The following is an 18,143-nucleotide window of genomic DNA, read 5'->3' as shown; positions in this document are numbered from 1 at the left end:
CAAACAATTTCAGGACATCTCTGTTGAAAACCTACCAATAACTTTTGTAAAAGGCAGATATGTCACCACCTGTGTTAAATAAACGCAGCCCTTCTGAATGCAACCTCTGGCAACAGAGTGGAGCGCACCAGAATTATTCTAATGATGGCCTGCAATTCTCTCACCATTACACTCAGTTTTCTGCAATTCCGTTTATAACATCTGAATGTATAAGTTAGTTTTGCCTCAGCTGAACTGGCAAGATGCTGAACATTCCAGCCTTAACTGCAGAAAAGAACAGTCACATTTTAGAAGATAAGACCCACTGGCATCTCTGAGCAGTTACTTCCCTGTAATGGTAAGAAGTCACAGAACCATAGAATCGCTTCATTGGAAAAGATCCTTGAGATCATTGAGTCCAACTGTCCCTGTCCAATACTAAACCAGATCTCCGAACACATCATCTACCCATCTTTTAAATCTCTCCAGATCAGGTCAGTTACATATGCCTACTATTAAGCCTACTAATCCAATTAATTTGCCAGGTGAAGACATTGCAGTGCTTCAGAGTCAGCTCTTCATTCTGCACCACTCTACAGATGAGAAAACCACACGGCAGGTCAGTGAAGGACTCTGGACGAGAAGAGTGCAGTCCCCTATCCCAGCCGAATTCCCATCCTACTTGACCCAGACCGATCTCTCACTCTCTAGGCAGCAGAATTCTCACAGACTTTTTTCGATTAGAGCTGCAGTAACCACTCCTTACGGTGATTGCTCCCTCTTTGTCTTCTCACATCTCGCAGTAACTCTCCTCTCTATCAGACCGCGTACCTCATGGACATATTCTTGAGCCTAACATCTCAATCACATGATTTCTCTCTACTGTAAGAGCCTTGTGCATCCATACACGTTTTCTGCAGCCTCACAGAACAGTTACCTTCTCCCGTGCCACTTTCTCAGATATTTAAGGCACCAAACAGGCAACCATTTTCCATATTGCCTATATGGCACCTTCCAGAAATGGCTTCCTCTATAAGGTACTAAAAGTGACACATTCTAATGTTAAAGAGTTTACACCATTTCATTATAGTGGAAGAATAAGATCCTAACAAACAGATTACCTGGTCACCTGTGGCACTCTTTTGCAACTGAAGCTTCACTGTAAGAGTATCACTCGCTTGGTTCTTATGTTGTGCAGCAGTAGTTTTGTGGCTGGATGACATGCAGCTGACAGGAAGTTTTGTGTTCAACGACATGCTAGACTGACTGAAAACAAACAAACTGCTCTACTCTGATCTCCATTTTGCTCTCTACATTACGTGATAATTGCTCGTTGCATGGAACTGCAATTGACTCACACAAGTACAGGCATTTTCACTTCAAGTTCTTACCTTCTCCTTGGAAATGCGGGTTGTGTTTGGCTGCAGCGGTGAAAAGCAGAGAGGAAACGAATCCATGAAAATCCTGTGGACTCTTACCAGCTGAACGACTGCTTCACTCCGCACAGTGGATCAACCCCTCCTCCGGGCAGATATCATAGGCTCTGCATGGAGCCCTCTGCTGTGGTCCCACCCTGGGACCAGGGCACTCAGACCTCAAAACCGCAGGCAAAGACCACCTGTAACAGATAAAAGTTAAACCCAGAGTCATTTCTGCATTTTTACAAGTCTGCAAAGACAACAGCAGAATTCCAGTGCCCAAAAGCTGCCCATGGCCTTTGGAAGCACACTGAGGAATTCTGCTAGAGACAACAGCAACGGCTTGAGGAGTCAGCAAGGAGAGCACGATTCCTCTCCCTCACAGTACCACAGAACAATAGAAGCTCATCTGGAAACCAGACTGTGTGAGTGAATGAAGCCGAGCCTCTGCCGTGGACTTAGACTTGCAAAAGACACAACTGGTCCTTTCAGCAATACCTGTGGTTCTATTTTATGGCATTCAGGTACATTCAGCCTGGCAGTAAAAAGAGATGTTACAGGTGAATTAAAAAAGACTATTCAAAATAATATTGATCAAATTGAAAGCTCAGTGAAGAGTGAAACAGGTACCTCTTCCCGTGGGTCCTTGTTGTTGAAGGACTGCAGAGCCATTAGCACAAACGCGCTTTCCTAATGAGTTAGCAGTGACTGCTCCAGGCTCACACAGCCCCAGCAGTGCACTGAATGGAGCTCTGCTGGACTTGTAAGAACAGAGCTCGTTTGGAGGCACCTGATATCGACTCTCACAGCCTCACAGAGAACTCCATTCCTTTTTGCTAAGAAAACATATTTGAGAGTAACTTATATTTCAACTGTGACAGTTGATTAGAACAGGACCACAGGCCTCTGACAAAAAGCAAACCAACACGTATGCCCAGGGGCGCTTCTGGGCTTTGTTTCTGTTTCTTACATATCAACCGCACACACATCTTTCCTTGTATCTCATCAACAATCGCTTCACAGCGTTTTAGTGAGAGAGCAGGCATGGCAGCTCCCAACAGGCTCAGCCAAGGATCTCTGAATGTGGGGGAGCAGATTAGCAGTTCAGTAAACAGCAGGAAGAACTGAAAAGGACTCAAAAAGCTTCAGCAAAATGACAACGGTTTAAAACTGACATGGATTAAAAAGCCCTTTTCAAGTGTGGAGAAAGAAAGAAAACTCATCTCAATGCCTAAGTGGCAGAGTTGCCAGAGCTCCCACAGAATATCTGAGTGTTGGGTTTTCCAGAGCACTGTAGGACAAAACCCTGGTGGCCTAATGGGGTTTGAAGTCAGTATTTTGCAGCCACAGCCAAGAAACTGCTCTGGTTATGGGCTCAGGTTGACCTGCTGTCCTGTTAACAACCACACCCTATAAATTACCTGTCATTTCTGATATTCTTGCCATTTACAGGGACATTGCAAATTTTCATGCGTTTATATAGCAAGCAATTCATTCGTAGTTGCTCATACGTAGCCAGCGGATCCAGAGAGCAGCGAGCACTTAGTCACTGGGAGGAGCACTACAGAAACCCCAAAGGCTGGAGAGGAAGAGTGCTCTCCAGACAGTTTCCACACTGCAGGGCTGCCTTCCCACTGTGCAGCTGCTGGGATCTTAGATCATTCTTTACAATTTCATTTAGGAAGCACTGTTCAGCTTAATAACCTGATAAATATCCCTGATTGAACATAACAGACTGTTACAATACCTGGCACTTGTATTTCAGAGTAGATAGGTGCAAAGAAAATGAAGTTCTGCCCTGCTGATCAGTGGGCAAAAAGCCCCAACCCTTGAAATTCCCCGCTTACTGCCTGAGGCAATGAAACAGGAGGCAGTGGCAGCGGAACTACTGCTGCCTACAGACCTCCCCATAAAGCAGATGCATCTTGAGATTAATTTAGCAGTTACTACCAGAACCCTATCCATAAGCTGCCTCCTGAAGCTGTTTGTTTATTTTTAATGCAGCCTATTTGACAGGTCACACACAATTAAAATAGAAGACAGATATACATATATCACTCTTCTATTTTTTAGCCTGCAATTAAAAAAAAAATACTGGATTCTTGGGAGAAGAACTAAGACAACTCAGCCTCAGAAATAGCAGCCCTCAGACAGAGAGCCTGGTCTGAAATACGAAAGTCAGAGCTTCTCAGCCAGCAATTAAGAATCCAGTCTCCTTGCAAGAATGAGCTCCACTATTTCTGCTGACCAAGTCTCCAGTTCACCCCTCAGCAGCAGCCAAGCGTGCTTCAGCTTGGCAAAGCTCAACTCAGCAGAAACAAATCTTACAGAACGGACACTCAAGGTAACCTCAGCTCCAGGCAGCACGACCCGCTGCACCCACATCGTATCTCCCAGTCCTGCATTTCTCGTGCAATGCTTTTTAACGTCTCTGAGGAGTTACACAGGACAAGAAACATCTTCCTATCTGAGTTGTACATCCAAAATGGTGTGGAATAGGAACATTACAGCAGACTGGAAACAGTTTCTTGCCCCTCCTCCAGCACTTAGAGAATTCTTTACGCTCTTCCAACTTAGGCTGTTCTGAGTAAACAGCAAGGCTGCGCTTTTACTGGTCCTTGCATTTGGCAGACTCATCAGCTATCACCAATCCCGGAAGCAGTAGCACTGTCTTCCGAAAGGATTCCCTCAGAGTACCTAGGAAACAGAATATGCAGGGCTTGTGTTTGCACATTGTGCAGAGTTTGAGCATGGAATCATCCGAATTTGGTGAGGCCAGTGATCCCCACGCCACTGCGAGTCGGTGCACTTCAACTACCTTTCCGGTCACTAAGTGCACAGGGAGACCTACAGTGACTGGCAGTGGGAAAGGGGACTGGAATTTGGTGGGAAGCAGCCGAAATATTTTGCTCCTTCTTGTCAGGTCTCCTGAGGCCTTAGGTTTTTGTAGTAGAAATGAACCTTAAAGATCTGGTTAAACTAAAACTGGATTCGCTTCAGTAACATTTTTTTTCAATACAAACCATTTCTTTGCACTTCTGTTCCACAAGGTCAGACAGCGTGGATTAAGGCTTGTTGGGAGATACTGTTTTGTTTGTGTGGCAGTGGGTTTTTCTAAACATAATAGCTTTCTCTGCACATTTTTTGGCTCCAACCTTCCAGCATGGGTTAAAAATGCAAATATTGAAGTCAAATCCAAGTTATTTTCACAAGCACTAATGTAAAAAATTGTCTATTTTCCCATTTTCTAGACTAATATTTACCATCTTTGACAGCCTTATTGCTGTGCAGATTGCTGCATATTTCAGCATTATCTTTTAACAACTTGACAGATCCACCTATTTTCCCGTGATTATTTTATCCCAAGTCGGAAGCCTAATAGCTCCTTTTTGACACATTGAATCACAGGATTTGTAGCCCGGCACAGAGTCCTGTGATTTACTGCTAATATTCTGATGATGCTTTCCAGAGCATACGTGCATTTCCAGCAGTGTTGCTGTGTTTGGTCTGACCTGCTTGGAAATACAGCGAGCAGCCCTTGCAGCTTCAGGACCATGTCGGATAAGTACTATCTGCAGAAGCACAAGTCCAGCAGCCATCAGAAAGACTTGAATTTGAGATTGTAAGGCCACTCAGGAACCACCCACTACTGCAAGTTGCGTGCTTTCCTGGAACAAAAGAAAATCTTGGAGAAATTAATTCTGGGTATTTCAGTGAAGGCCACACAGGAAGGGCATCTCTGTCCTTGCTTTGAAGTCCAGTCTCATCCAGATCCCAGGGCAAAGGTGCTGGGAGGACTCAGCTCTATCCCTGCAGCAGCGCTGGCCAGACAGCTACAGGCTCCTTGGAGGACTTGTCAGCCAGGTCTAACAGACCTTACGTGTCGTGGAGTTCTGAGAGAGCTGGGAAAACCTCCACACAAATAGCAGCAAGAACAGTTCCTGCCTTCCCACCAAACTTTAGTCTCTTCACACGTAAGGATGGTACAGTTTATTAAGGAAACACCTAGAAGTATTCTTGACCAGGACAGAAATGAGTGCCTGTAACCATTTGGAACAGCAAAATCTCTGTTATCAAGAACTTAATGCACGTTATTGTCAGTCAAGCACATAGGAAAATGGCACAGCTGGAGTGACGCTCATTCCTTCAAAAGCTCAGTTAATTGCTTTATGTAAAGTTTAGAAGAACTCTTCTCCCAGTCCTACTGGAACTCTGGCACTCAGGATTAAAGAGCGAGAGATCATTTGTCCCAAAAATTTAAAAGAAAAAAGGAAAAACGAATATAGATTTTCATGAACAGAAGAAGAGATATTTTCTGTATTACATTGGAACCATGTCCCAGCACCGGGCTTTATCACTACAGTAATGAGTAAAGAAAATGATATCTATTTAACTCCACTAACATAAAAGATTTAAGATTATTGCAATAATTTTCTGCTTCTCCTTCGTGTTATTGAGCTTAGCCAAGCTGATATATCGCTGTGTACTTCATTCATTCCTGCTGATGGATGATATGAAGAACCCAGACAATGCTGACGTCCAACTCAAAAGAGGAATTGCAGAAAGGAGAAGATAAGCAGTTGTAGATGATGAAGTGCTGATGAATAGATTACCCCCTCCTCACCAACTCCAAGCCCATATTTTAAACTGCCAACAGCACTGCAACTGAATGAACAAGTATTTCTGGAATCCAGAAAAAGTGAGGAGCTGACCTTTCTCAAAATTAATCCTTAACAGCTTCATTCAAGATTTCTTTCTTTCTTTTTGCTTTGGATGCAATCAGTAATCGCATGACCTGAGCTTCCCGACTTCTAGCTGTGAGCGTACAAAGTTCTTTTTGGCCTATAATTTGATAGGTGCAAAGGATATTTGAAGTTCAGCAGATGTGCAGTGATTTATCTCTCTGTGTTTTCAAAGGACAGCGATACTGAGCCCGACCTCTAACCAGCTCTCCTCCAGCTGTTGTTAGAGAGGGCACATTGGGGTGGAGAAGTCAGCAGGGAAGCTGAGACCCAACAACACAGGAAGAGGGGCCACAACAATCTATCAACCCTTACAAAGCCCCCGTGTGAGGACAGCAAATGCTACTGCCTGTTCCTGCAGTGTACTGGTGTGAGCTGGTGCTGCCCTTGAACTGACAGCATTATTAAAGTAGCAAAACCCCCATCACGTCTCTGCCTCCCTCAGAGTGCAAGAGACTTCACACAGCTCTCCACAACCAGACTTAGGGCATACCAAAGGGACCTTCCCAGGTCCATGCACCCCATGGACATGTCTGAAGAACCAGTCACATGCCCGGGAAGGATCCAGATCCACCTCCTGTGAGTCAGTTTCATCGTCTCCAGGCTGGTTTCAAACACCTATGTGGCTGGGCATGCACTAATAGTTATTAAGAGGCCGAGCAGGACTGACATTTAATCACAAAGGAGTTTAAACAGTCACATGTGCTGAACACCTGAGAATACAAAGCCTGTGAGCATGAGTGAGGATAAATTAACATTCCCAATTTACAAGCACTCCAACACTTTCAAGCGAAAACTAATTTTCCCCATAGAAAGTAAGCCACAAGTACATTTATTTGTTCTAATTTAGCAGATGCATTCATTTTGGCACAGTCAAAGCAGCAATGTCAAGTTTCTCCCTCATCTTTAAGCTATATGCAAAGAGATCTTGGCATAAAAACAACTGCTATTTAATCAATACACACCAAAAAAGCTGTTGAGTATAACAACGCCTAATTTCTCCTGAAAAATGTGCCACTTCCGTAAGTCCCCACAGCACCGTCTCACACAAGGTCAGCAGGCCTTTTTAGAGAGCGTGGATAACACAGTGAGGATCAGCTGGGCCACACAAACAGGCACACGCTCCTTGGCAGGGGTACCAGGGCTCTTGGGTACTGGAAACGTCTTCCTGTACAGAGGTGTTCAGGAAGCATCCCTGCTTCCCACTCCCTTTAAGGAATTCTAGCCCTAAATTTCAAGAGGAAATATTTAGGTCAGCAGAGAACATTTTCTACAGAGACAGAAACACCACAACCCTGTAGCAACAAGACAATGGTTCCCTGTGGCTGAGATCTGGCCTGGTTCCTTGTCTAGGACACAGCAGTCCTGCTGCGCTCTCCAGCAGTTGCCATTTACAAAAAGAAGACAAGTCTCTGTTGTTCTAAATGGGAAACAAACGGTGCCCTTGAAGATGGTGCTGCACACGGACAGATAAGGGTCTGAGCAAGGAGTCCTTCAGCTCAGAGTCACCACTGCCCTACAAGATAACCAATTCCAGGCTCATGGATTCTCCTAGTCCCCACAGCTGGCCTCTGAAAATTTCTGCTGGAGACCTTAAATATTGGTGATCAAAGATTAAATGATGAAAGAGAAACAAGACTGATCTCAGAAAATCAACACAGACAAAAGAAAGCGTGACTTTTCTTTTTTTTTTTTTTTTTTTTAAGAGCAAGGCAATGCTATTCCGGGCAGACAAGCAGCAGTGACACTGGGCAGTGCTCCTCGGGTAAGGGCAGCTGCTTCCATACAAAGTTCGAAGCCAGAAAGCCTAAAAAGTGTGTCACTTAAAGTAATTACTGATGGAACTGCATATGTCCCGAGGCATAGAAATCCTGCTCCTCCAGCATGACCAAGGGTTGAAGAATACTAGAGTGCACCCTAACTCTTCCCACTGGGCTGTCCTTCTTTCTACCTTTCCCCACTCTGAAGTCACCAGATTCAGAAAATCAGTTGCCAGGGGGAACCTTGCAGGAATTTGTTTCTTGATTTGACAAAAAATGAAGCAAAAAATCATTCTTTTCCAGTTTAGTGTGTGGTATTGCTTGATGGACGAGATTTGCACAAAGTCTAATACAGTCTTGATTCACAGGAACGAGACTGATCCTTAGTGAAGCTAAGATTGGTTTTCACGTCAATCCAGTAGCTCCTAGAGTTTTCTACAGAACTTTAATCATGGTGATGATACTAAAAGTAGCTTCCTGAGAACGGAGATAATAGGGGAGTGATTAAGCAGATGCCCTTGAGAATTAAAGCTGCCCTTTCGTGTACAAGAAAGCACTCCGATCAAATGCTGTGTGCGCCAATCCAACAAGAGCTCCCCAATGCTGATATGCTGGAGAGTCAAGGAAGCAGCTGCCTCCCTTTCTGTCACCACCCGCAGTGGATTGAGACAAGCCTAGGACACAGGCGTCAGCTCTCGGTGGGAGCATAGCAGTTATCACGGGGTGGAGCGGCAGACAGCGCAGGGGCTGCATGCTCCAACAGAGGCGAATGAGCGTCCAGGGCAGCACCTTTGCTCTGCACAGTCAACAGCCTGGGAAGGGGGTCCGTCTCCCCTGCTCCCAGCACCAAACACGAAAGGGAGACAGTCAGGATTGACACTGGCACCCAAGAAGAGAGGCAGTCACAGCACAGAAACAGTCCCAAACCCGCAGGAACGTTCTCTCCTTTCTGCTCTGGCGTCCTCACTTCGTTAATGAAGGAGTCTGGAAGTTGGTACCCGCAAATCAGCTGCCCAAGACCTCCACGAGTGTTTCTGAAATGAATTCTATCAATCTTTTCACACACATTTCTTACAATAAATCTTTCAGCAGTGAAAGTAAAACATACGGTATCTACAACAGCAGAGTCAGAGGTCTGAAGTGATCTTCTGATGTTTAATTCTGGAGATGCACTTGAAGTGTAAGGAACAAAAGGAATATTTTGCTCTGACATTAACTACTATTTTGTGTCAATACAAGTTTTCACGGCACATTTCTCTATTAAAATGGTAGATGCTGGACAGGAACAAACCAAGGCCCTGGGAAGACCACCTGCACAGCAGCTGAAAGCAAACTGCAGCTGGCAAAGAGCCGTAATAATCCAGCAGCGACTCCTTTGTTAAGAAATCCCAATAACCAGGAAAACTCTTCAAAATGATCAATTCCATTAAAATCTTTAATGAGATTACCAAATTTAATTACTCTTCTGTCCTACATTAATTTATAAAGGGCGGGTCCTCAGCCTGAACACTTAATAGTTTCCAGCCTATTTGAAAAGCAGCAGAATGATTTTTTACTTTTGTTAATTGAAATAATCTAGCAGCACTGTAAGCCCTCTTGGAAAGGTTTCCAGGAGTACTATAGTGCCTAAAAGGGCTGATATTTCCTAGGTGTCTATTTTAATTGTCAGAGACCTTTGAAATGTTCACCCTCCATATGTCCATATGTTAACCACAGAAAAAGAATGAAAGAGGTTACATTTAGGCTGCTTCAGTTTTAAAAATGTGATTTCACAAATTATACAACTAGATAAAGGTAAGTAGAAGACTAATTACTAATACCCAGAAAGATGCATTTCAAATTAGATTAAGCAGCTGTTAACATTATTTTTCTGTACAGCAAGAGCAAGTGTCTCCAATAACGAGACCTTAAACGCAGGGGCAATACCATTTGTGGCACACCATACACATCTGATTTCACTCCCAACTGCGTTCAGCAGGAAATAAAAAAGAGCTAGATGAGGAAATTAATTTGCAGCAGCAGTTCAGATATGCACGTTTGCACAAGAATTGTGAAGATATTCAAAAGAAGTCTTTAAGAAGCAAGAACAAAAGGCTATCGCTGAACTCTGACATTCAATGCCAGTGCCAGCTTCTTCCCATCTAAAGAGTGGCAGGTGGGGACCAAATACCCTACCCAACAACAACAAAACCCCCAGGTGTATGTGACAGGGAATGTGAATTAAGTTTTACAAAAGAAGCTGAAAGTCTGCTGCTGAAATGGAAAACTAAGTATTTCTTAGGATATTTTTCAATACCCTGTGTTTAATTTTCCAGCAGGACATCATCATTTTGCTGAAATGCTGAGTGGTGAATCAAATGGCAGCTGGTCCTGGAAACCCACAACAAGGACAAGGGTGAAGCAGCAGCCAAGGTGAGGCTGAGGTGGAACAGTGGAAGGTTCCACTGTGAAGGAAACACAGAGGAAGCTGCCAACCAAACACTTAAGTTGTGTCCTCCACAAAAGGTTTCATCCAGCTTCACCACAGGAAATCCATTATTTCAGAAGCATGGTGTGGGTGAGTGTAACAGGTAATTACACCACTGAATGTAGTTAAATGGGTTTGTTTCTAGCAGAAGGATCTCTGCAGCCGTACAGGGCCCATCTCCCTTCCCACGTGTCCCGTTCCTTTCATCCCTGCCCCACAGTGGGCAGTGGGCACCACATCCCAACCAAGAACACAGTAATCCAGTATTGGTTTCATAAACCAGTAAATCCTGCTGTGAGACAGCAAGGGACATCTGTCCAGCTGCAATCCTCTTACAGCATGGCAGTCCTGATTGCAAGGAGCGAGTGTCTAGAGGAAACGCGATCAAGGCCTCTCACACAAGCATGAAGTGAAGTGCTCATTACTTTTCAAACCTGTGCCATCAAATTCAGGCTCCAAAATGTTATTAAACATAAATAAGCACAGCTAAATGTCAGCTGTCAGCATAACAAACACCGCATGAGGCTCATTTACTAGGGACTAGAATTGTAAAGCTGATTCATAAGGTACCTGTGCGCTACCGTGACCACAAACCAGAACACGGCAGCGAGGATCTTGCTGAGCCCCCCTGTGAGATGGGCAGCCCGAAACAAGGGCAGCAGTGGGCTGCTCGTGCCAGTCCTGTAGTTCTCTTCCCCAGCAGCATCGCTGGAAGCAGTGCCAGGCAGAGCTCCAACAGCAGCTGTGGAGAAAACAAACTGTGTAGCTGTGGCACTTCTGGCCATGGTTTAGCAGGCAGGGTGGTGTTGGGCTGATGGTTGGACTGAATGAGCTTAGAGGTTTTTCCAACCTTAATGATTCTATGATTCTATGTTCCAGGCTCAGGGCGGGCTGGAGGGCTACTGGCAGCAATAGGCCCTTCTGCTGAACGTCACTGCAGAATTTGGCACAAAATGAAAGATAATACCGTTTAAAAGAAGCTTTGTGGTCTCTTTTTCAAGCTAAGATGAAAACCAACAAGACAAAGGAAAACAAGAGAGTAGAAAAACACTGAAAAGAACAAGGAAAACCATGTTTCTTGCCTTATCCCTGTGTTACATTCCCACCCAATATGAGAAGGGTTTTCCTTTGCTCACAAATATGGATTTACTTTCAGGGAAGAGCCCTCTCCTCCATCTGACAACAGTCAGGGTCACTGCATTAGAATGATATCCTCTGTGCTGCTAAATACCCCTGCTGACAGCATGGCTGGAGAGCTGCCAGCGCGGTTAATTGCCAGTGGGGAAAGTGTTGGCCAAATGATTCCTTTGCTTCCAGAAGCACAGATGAGGGGCAGCTCAGGAAATTTCCTGAGCTTATACGAGACACCCTCAGCATCAATCCAAGCATCTCTTGTTTCAGCCAAGGCCTGTTTTTCAGCTCATGCGAGACAGAAGAAATGAAGACCCAAGAGCGCGTATGTTCAGCTGTGGAAGATCAGCAACAACAGACCTGTCCTATTTACTCCCTTTAAACTTTCCCTTTGCCTCTGTCTATAACGATGATTTGAGCAAAGCAATTCTCTGTAGACAAACCATGGGAAGCAGCATCAGCCCCTCTGTCCTGCCCTGACTCGCCTCCCCACGATAGGCTGCCCCATCCACAGGACTGCAGGCCAGCTGGGAGCTGATCTCCAGCCTTTGACATGGAATTAAAGAATCCACTTTTACTACAGCAGAGTTTTTTCATCCTCATTTCGACATCCTGCCTTCCTCTCCAACCCAGGAACAATAACCCAAAGATTACGAGTGTGCTTGCTTTTGGCTTCCACCCTGCAGTGTCTTGACAGATTACAAAAACACACACAGTCTGTAGAAAGCGACTCCCTCCTGAATCCCTGGCCTGCCAGCAGCAGCGCTGGGGCCCTCACATACAGGTCCCAGTTTCAACCCACTGCTGCAAGAAAGCAAGCCTGAGATGTACTTTCCAAACCACTTCTGAAGATTCTGGTATCACCGATGACAAATCAAATTGTGTTGCTCACCACAAATACAGTAAAACACATTTTTGGCATCAGAATCATTCTTGTTAGGGAAGAGACAGTGCAGATGTCAAGGAAAGTGTGTATTTCATTAATTATTGAGGACTGACACTCATCAGCAATTTCACCTTTGAACAGGCCACATTAAAGGATAATAGAGGCCCTCATTCCTTCACTCCTTCCAGCAGCACTACGTAAGAGGATTTGATTGTGTAAGATCAGAGAGATTTCAGGAGGTCTGGCTTTTTGTACACACCTGCTATTTCGTTTTCTTAGCATGTACACTTCACTTTCCACAGAACTCTAAAATATGAATGCACCACTTTAGTTTGTCTGCATGCAAGATTTTAGTCATGTTGCATGAGACTTCTTGACCGGAACCCACAGAGAATAAAGGCTTCAAACTACCCAGGTAACACACAGCACAGTTGGAAGCGAACAGTCAAATACTCAAAAACCTCACGTGACACCATCTTTGGGAGTTTGAACCTTTTTCAGCTCTCCAGTTCCTGTCCCGATTTACTGCTGACACACTCTTGCCTGTTTTGGGGTTTACTAAAAGATTTCACTCTGTTCCTATCGGAGCTGATGTAATTAGACACTTCTTCCTCAATTACAAAATGCGAATTGGCAAACCCAGAACTTCATTACAGCAATTCTTCATCCTTAGGAATCGACAAGATCTACACCCATCTACAAGAAGGGTTGCAGGGTGGATCCGGGGAACTACAGTCCTGTCAGTCTGACCTCAGTGCCAGGGAAAGTCATGGAACAGGTAATCTTGAGTGCTATCATGAAGCACATGCAAGAGAACCGGGTGATCAGGCCCAGTCAACATGGGTTTACAAAAGGCAGGCCTTGCCAAACTAACCTGATCGCTTTCTATGACAAAATGACTCGACTACTGGATGGGGGAAAGGCTGTGGATGGAGTCTTCTTGGACTTCAGTAAAGCCTTTGACACAGTTTCTCACAGCATTCTGCTTCAGAAACTGCCTGCCTCTGGCCCGGATGGGCGCACACTCTCCTGCATTGAAAACTGGTTGGATGGCCGAGCCCAGAGAGTGGTGCTCAATGGAGTTAACTCCAGCTGGAGGTCAGTCACAAGTGGGGTTTCTCAGGGCTCGGTACTGGGGCCAGCCAGTCAATGTCTTTATCAATGACCTGGATGAAGGCATTGAGTGCACCCTCAGTGAGTTTGCGGATGACACTAAGCTGGGTGGAAGCATGGAACTGCTGGAGGGTAGGGAGGCTCTGCAAAAGGATCTTAACAGGCTGGACCACTGGGCTGAGACCAATGGGATGAGGTTCAACAAGGCCAAATGCCGGGTCCTGCACTTGGGGCACAACAACCCTATGCAGTGCTACAGACTGGGGGAAGAGTGGCTGGAGTGTACAGAGGAGAAGGACCTGGGGGTAATGCTTGACAGCCGACTGAATACAAGCCTGGAGTGTGCCCAGGTGGCCAAGAAGGCCAATGGCATCTTTGCTTGTATCGGAAACGGCGTGACCAGCAGGTCCAGGGACGTTATTCTCCCTCTGTACTCGGCCCTGGTGAGACCACACCTTGAGTACTGTGTTCAGTTCTGGGCCCCTCACCATGAGAAGGATGCTGAGGCTCTGGAGCGTGTCCAGAGAAGAGCAAGGAAGCTGGTGAGGGGGCTGGAGAACAAGTCTTATGAGGAGCAGCTGAGAGAGCTGGGGTTGTTTAGCCTGGAGAAGAGGAGGCTGAGGGGAGACCTTATTACTCTCTACAACTACCTGAAAGGAGGTTGTGGAGAGAAGGGAGCTGGGCTCTTCTCCCAAGTGACTGAGGACAGGACAAGGGGGAATGGCCTGAAGCTCCGCCAGGGGAGGTTCACGCTGGATATCAGAAAAAAAATTCTTCACAGAAAGAGTCATCGGGCACTGGAACAGTTGCTCAGGGAGGTGGTTGAGTCACCTTCCCTGGAGGTGTTTAAGGAACGGGTTGATGAAGTGCTTAGGGACATGGTTTAAGGGAGCGTTAGGAATGGTTGGACTCGATGATCCAGTGGGTCCTTTCCAACCTGGTGATTCTATGATTGGGAAAAAGCTTTTGTCAGAAACCAGTTACAGTTCAGGACAGCAATTACTAGTCAAGAAACAGGACGCAAGGATATTAGTTCCAACATTCCACACCTCAGGCAAGTGTCCTGGCCACTAAATCCAGGTCACCCCCCAGTCTCTTGTCCCACAGTAGGTGAACCATTCAACATCCATCACCACTACCGCAGACTTACTCATTTTAGAACATTCCTTGCTTTTCATAAAAAATTTCAGATGCCCCATTATCTCAGTACCAAGATCACAGATGTTATTCTAGACCTTATTCCTTTTCACAGTTCTAATTTCCTGGATGAACACAATTCAATCCCTACAGCTGACATCTGGGAATGTTCACACAGCGATTCCCTTCCTGATCACCACATCAACTATTTCTGAACCCAGGTAAGCTCTCACAGACACACAGGAAGTCTATTGAGCTACAAATATCAGCAAGGATCAAACACTATTTGGGAGAGCCTTTCACACATATTCTGTAACTCAATCAGGTGTGTGTAATGCCCGAAGGCAGCGCCGCGTACCAAGACCACTGCGGTCATTGGGTACCAAGCACAGCTGCTCCACCACTAATAACAGCAAACAATAAAATTTATTTAAACACCCAGAAGTGAACTGTGGAGCCACAAACACTCCTCCAAGGCACTCTGTGCCATAAAAAGATATACAGCGCACAGAAAACTCTTTAAGTTTAAAAAGCAGATAATAAATTCAGAATTCCATGCCTCCTACTATCAGACACAGAGCTTCACCGAGCCAGCCAGGCTCCAGAGACACACATAGCCCATATTTATTTTATATACAACTCAGTGAGACTTGGCTATAGATTTAACTCCTAGCACATCAGCTAGTCATTCTTATCCCAGGAAAAAGAGCATTAAAATACTGCCAAGACTGCATGATAATAATATTTCTATGAACTCCAATTATTACCTTCATATTTTTATAGCTGTTGCTTTCTAATTATACTACAACATCTGTAAGTATTTGTACTACTTTATCAATTTTTATACCTTTAGATACTGTTTTATCTGCCTGAGTAAATCATCTTTTAACTCCATTTCATCAGCACCTATTCTGCACTGTATGAATGAAACAATTTATTTAAAGAATAAAATTCAGCTTCTGAAAACAAATACTACCTTGTAAAATCTACATTACAATCTCTTCCCCATCATCCCCTCAGCTGATCACAGATGGGCTGATTTCAGCACCATTATAACAGTCCACCAGGGTCACCAAAACGCAGTGAAGGGGAGAAATACAATGGGGAGAAAAGTGCCTCAAATAGGAAACGGCAGACACAGGGCAATAGGACACAGCAGCTCTGCTGTTTGAATTGCTAGGTGTGCGTTCACGAACTGTGGGCATTCAATGCAATTAATGTTAAACATTCTTAATCACACTCAACATCACGCTAACCTAAAATGAGTGGAGAAAATCCAGGAAGAAAGGAACTTCAGATTTTCTTTGTCAGCATGTTTTTTTCCCAGCAAGAAGTTCACAATCACAGTAGCTCTGGCTCTCTGAAGCTGGTATGCTGATGTTATGTTCATAATTTTTCTCTCATATTTGATGCCTTGCTCAACTCCAAAGGCAGAAAGAAGGAAGGGAAAAAAAAACCCCACAAAAAACAAACAAAAAAAAGCCCTGAATTGCATTACAGGTTATTGTTGAAGCATTTTTCAACTTGCAGGATAGCAGCAGCAATCTTGCTCAGCTACGTTGAACCATGCTCCACCAGACTTCATAGTTTCTTAATGGCCAATGGTTGCAGGTTTTAAATCGTGTGATTCCTTTTACAGCTACCAATCAAGTTACACACTGTATTAATTTTCACTGAGTCAAAGCTAGGCATAATTTACATGTAAACCACTCAAACCAGAAGTTTTCAGCACCTTTTGCCCATCTTTCCACCATTCCAAACCCCTAAGGTAGGAGCTGTGGAGATGGGAGGAAGGAGTATGTGAAGGACGTCATTTCTGAAATTATTTTAGAGTCAAGTCAAACGAAGACGGAAGGCGGCCCCTGCAGAGACAGAGGCACTGCTGTACTTTGAACAAAAGCACATGAAAAGAGCATAGGTATCTCAAAAATTTTGCATTCTTCATCTCTTAAAAAGGAGAAAAGTGGGACTGTATCCCAGTGTACTCCCCACTCTGAGGTGCCGATGGCCTTAAAACCATCTTCATCACACTGCCCACAAGATGTTTGCCCAGTCATGTGTTCAGAAATTAACTCCCTATTGCATGGTTGATCTTCATCATAGTTGATGAAGGACTGCTGGCAACATTTATAGGTATTTTTGGCTTGTTATTAGGCATCCTTTCATCTGCGCGTGCGAGGAATACGCTCACACTGTTCTCTGAGCCTGCAGCATGAATAACTGATCCTCTTTCACTGCTGCCATTCTGAGTTCACAGAATTTATTCTGTTTTATTCTGAGATCACAGAATCACTACGTTGGAACATATTCTTTCCTTTTCCTCACCTCAAGGCTGAACCTGCACCTCCCCCTCAGGTAAGAGATTCCCACTAATACAGGGAACGCAGGCCAAAGCCATATCTTCCTTTCCAGTGGATTCTCTATGGTTCACCCCAGTCACACCTGATGTAGACTTCCATTTGTGAACTCTTTTTCAGAGTTACCTACAAAGCATTCAATATTTATTAACAAAGACGTGGCCATTATTGCTCTGGTGGACTTCAGCCCCGAAAAATCTACACCACAATAGCCTGCTCAATTGATTTGCAGGCATGGGGCTTTACGTGCTGTCTGTATGGAAAGCGTGGTCCCTGTGCTGCTGTTGTTTATGTTGGGAAGCCCATTATCCCTCCATAACAGAGTTTGACACCACGCTGGAGGAACACTTGTATTCTATTTAGAACAGTCTCCTTCATTTTCACAAAGCACGAGCAGGGCCATAGAGCTCGAAGCACTCATTTGGAGGTCTGCACCAATGCAGATTTCTTTATTAAGAGGAAGAAGCCAGATTTGTGGAAGCCGTATCCTATACACAACTCCCAGACAGAGTCTTGGGACGTCTGGCAAAGCTTACGTTCCAAGGCTTGGAGGGAAGTCTTCTCAGAGCCAGTTTTTCTGTTTGAACACACTCAAAAAAAGTATTTTCTCCAATCATTTTTATCTACAAAAAGGATTCACTGGCTGCGCCATTGTACTTCCAACATTATGTACTGCTAACAGAATTAAGAGAGCTCTGTACACCAGGAGAAGTTTAACAGCTGTGCAAAGCTTGGCTTCCCATTGAAATTCAACAGGTGGAAAAATTGAAAATAATAAAGTCAGACCGTAAAAAATACCTCACAATAAAGAAAGAGGAAAGGAAAAAAAAAAAAAAAATCAAACATTTAGAGAACACCTGATCGATCTTAAAATGACCCAGAAATAGCAGCAAATCGCATTACGGGAGGCCAGAGAGAAACCATAATGCAGTTGGGAGCTGGGGGTCAAATACAGCAAACGTGAGAAGAGCCAAATTACAGGCAAGCGAAGTGTTGCTCAGCAGCCTGCTGCAAGAGCCACGCATGAGAACCAAACTAAACACCCAGCCAGAACGGCTCTTACTGGTTTTAAGTGTGTCTTGGCACAGCACTACACACAGACAACTGAACGCTCAAAAAAACTTTGAGTTTTTTAAAAACCTGCAATCCCGTG

At 44.6% G+C, this 18,143-nt stretch overlaps 1 protein-coding gene across 1 annotated transcript in view; it reads right to left on the bottom strand.

The window, feature by feature from the left end:
- Positions 1-18,143, bottom strand: part of SHCBP1 (SHC binding and spindle associated 1) — a 255,291-nt gene that overhangs the window by 54,960 nt on the left and 182,188 nt on the right. The window contains exon 26 of the mRNA XM_054078490.1: positions 1,371-1,597. The gene's annotated coding sequence lies outside the window, so the exon portion shown is untranslated. The remainder of the gene's footprint in view (positions 1-1,370; positions 1,598-18,143) is intronic.

This window comes from Cuculus canorus, chromosome 13, assembly GCF_017976375.1.
Source record: "Cuculus canorus isolate bCucCan1 chromosome 13, bCucCan1.pri, whole genome shotgun sequence".
In the NCBI taxonomy this organism is placed as follows: domain Eukaryota; kingdom Metazoa; phylum Chordata; class Aves; order Cuculiformes; family Cuculidae; genus Cuculus; species Cuculus canorus.
The sequence above is the reverse complement of the archived record's forward strand: the minus strand, read 5'-3'. Positions and strand labels throughout refer to the sequence as shown.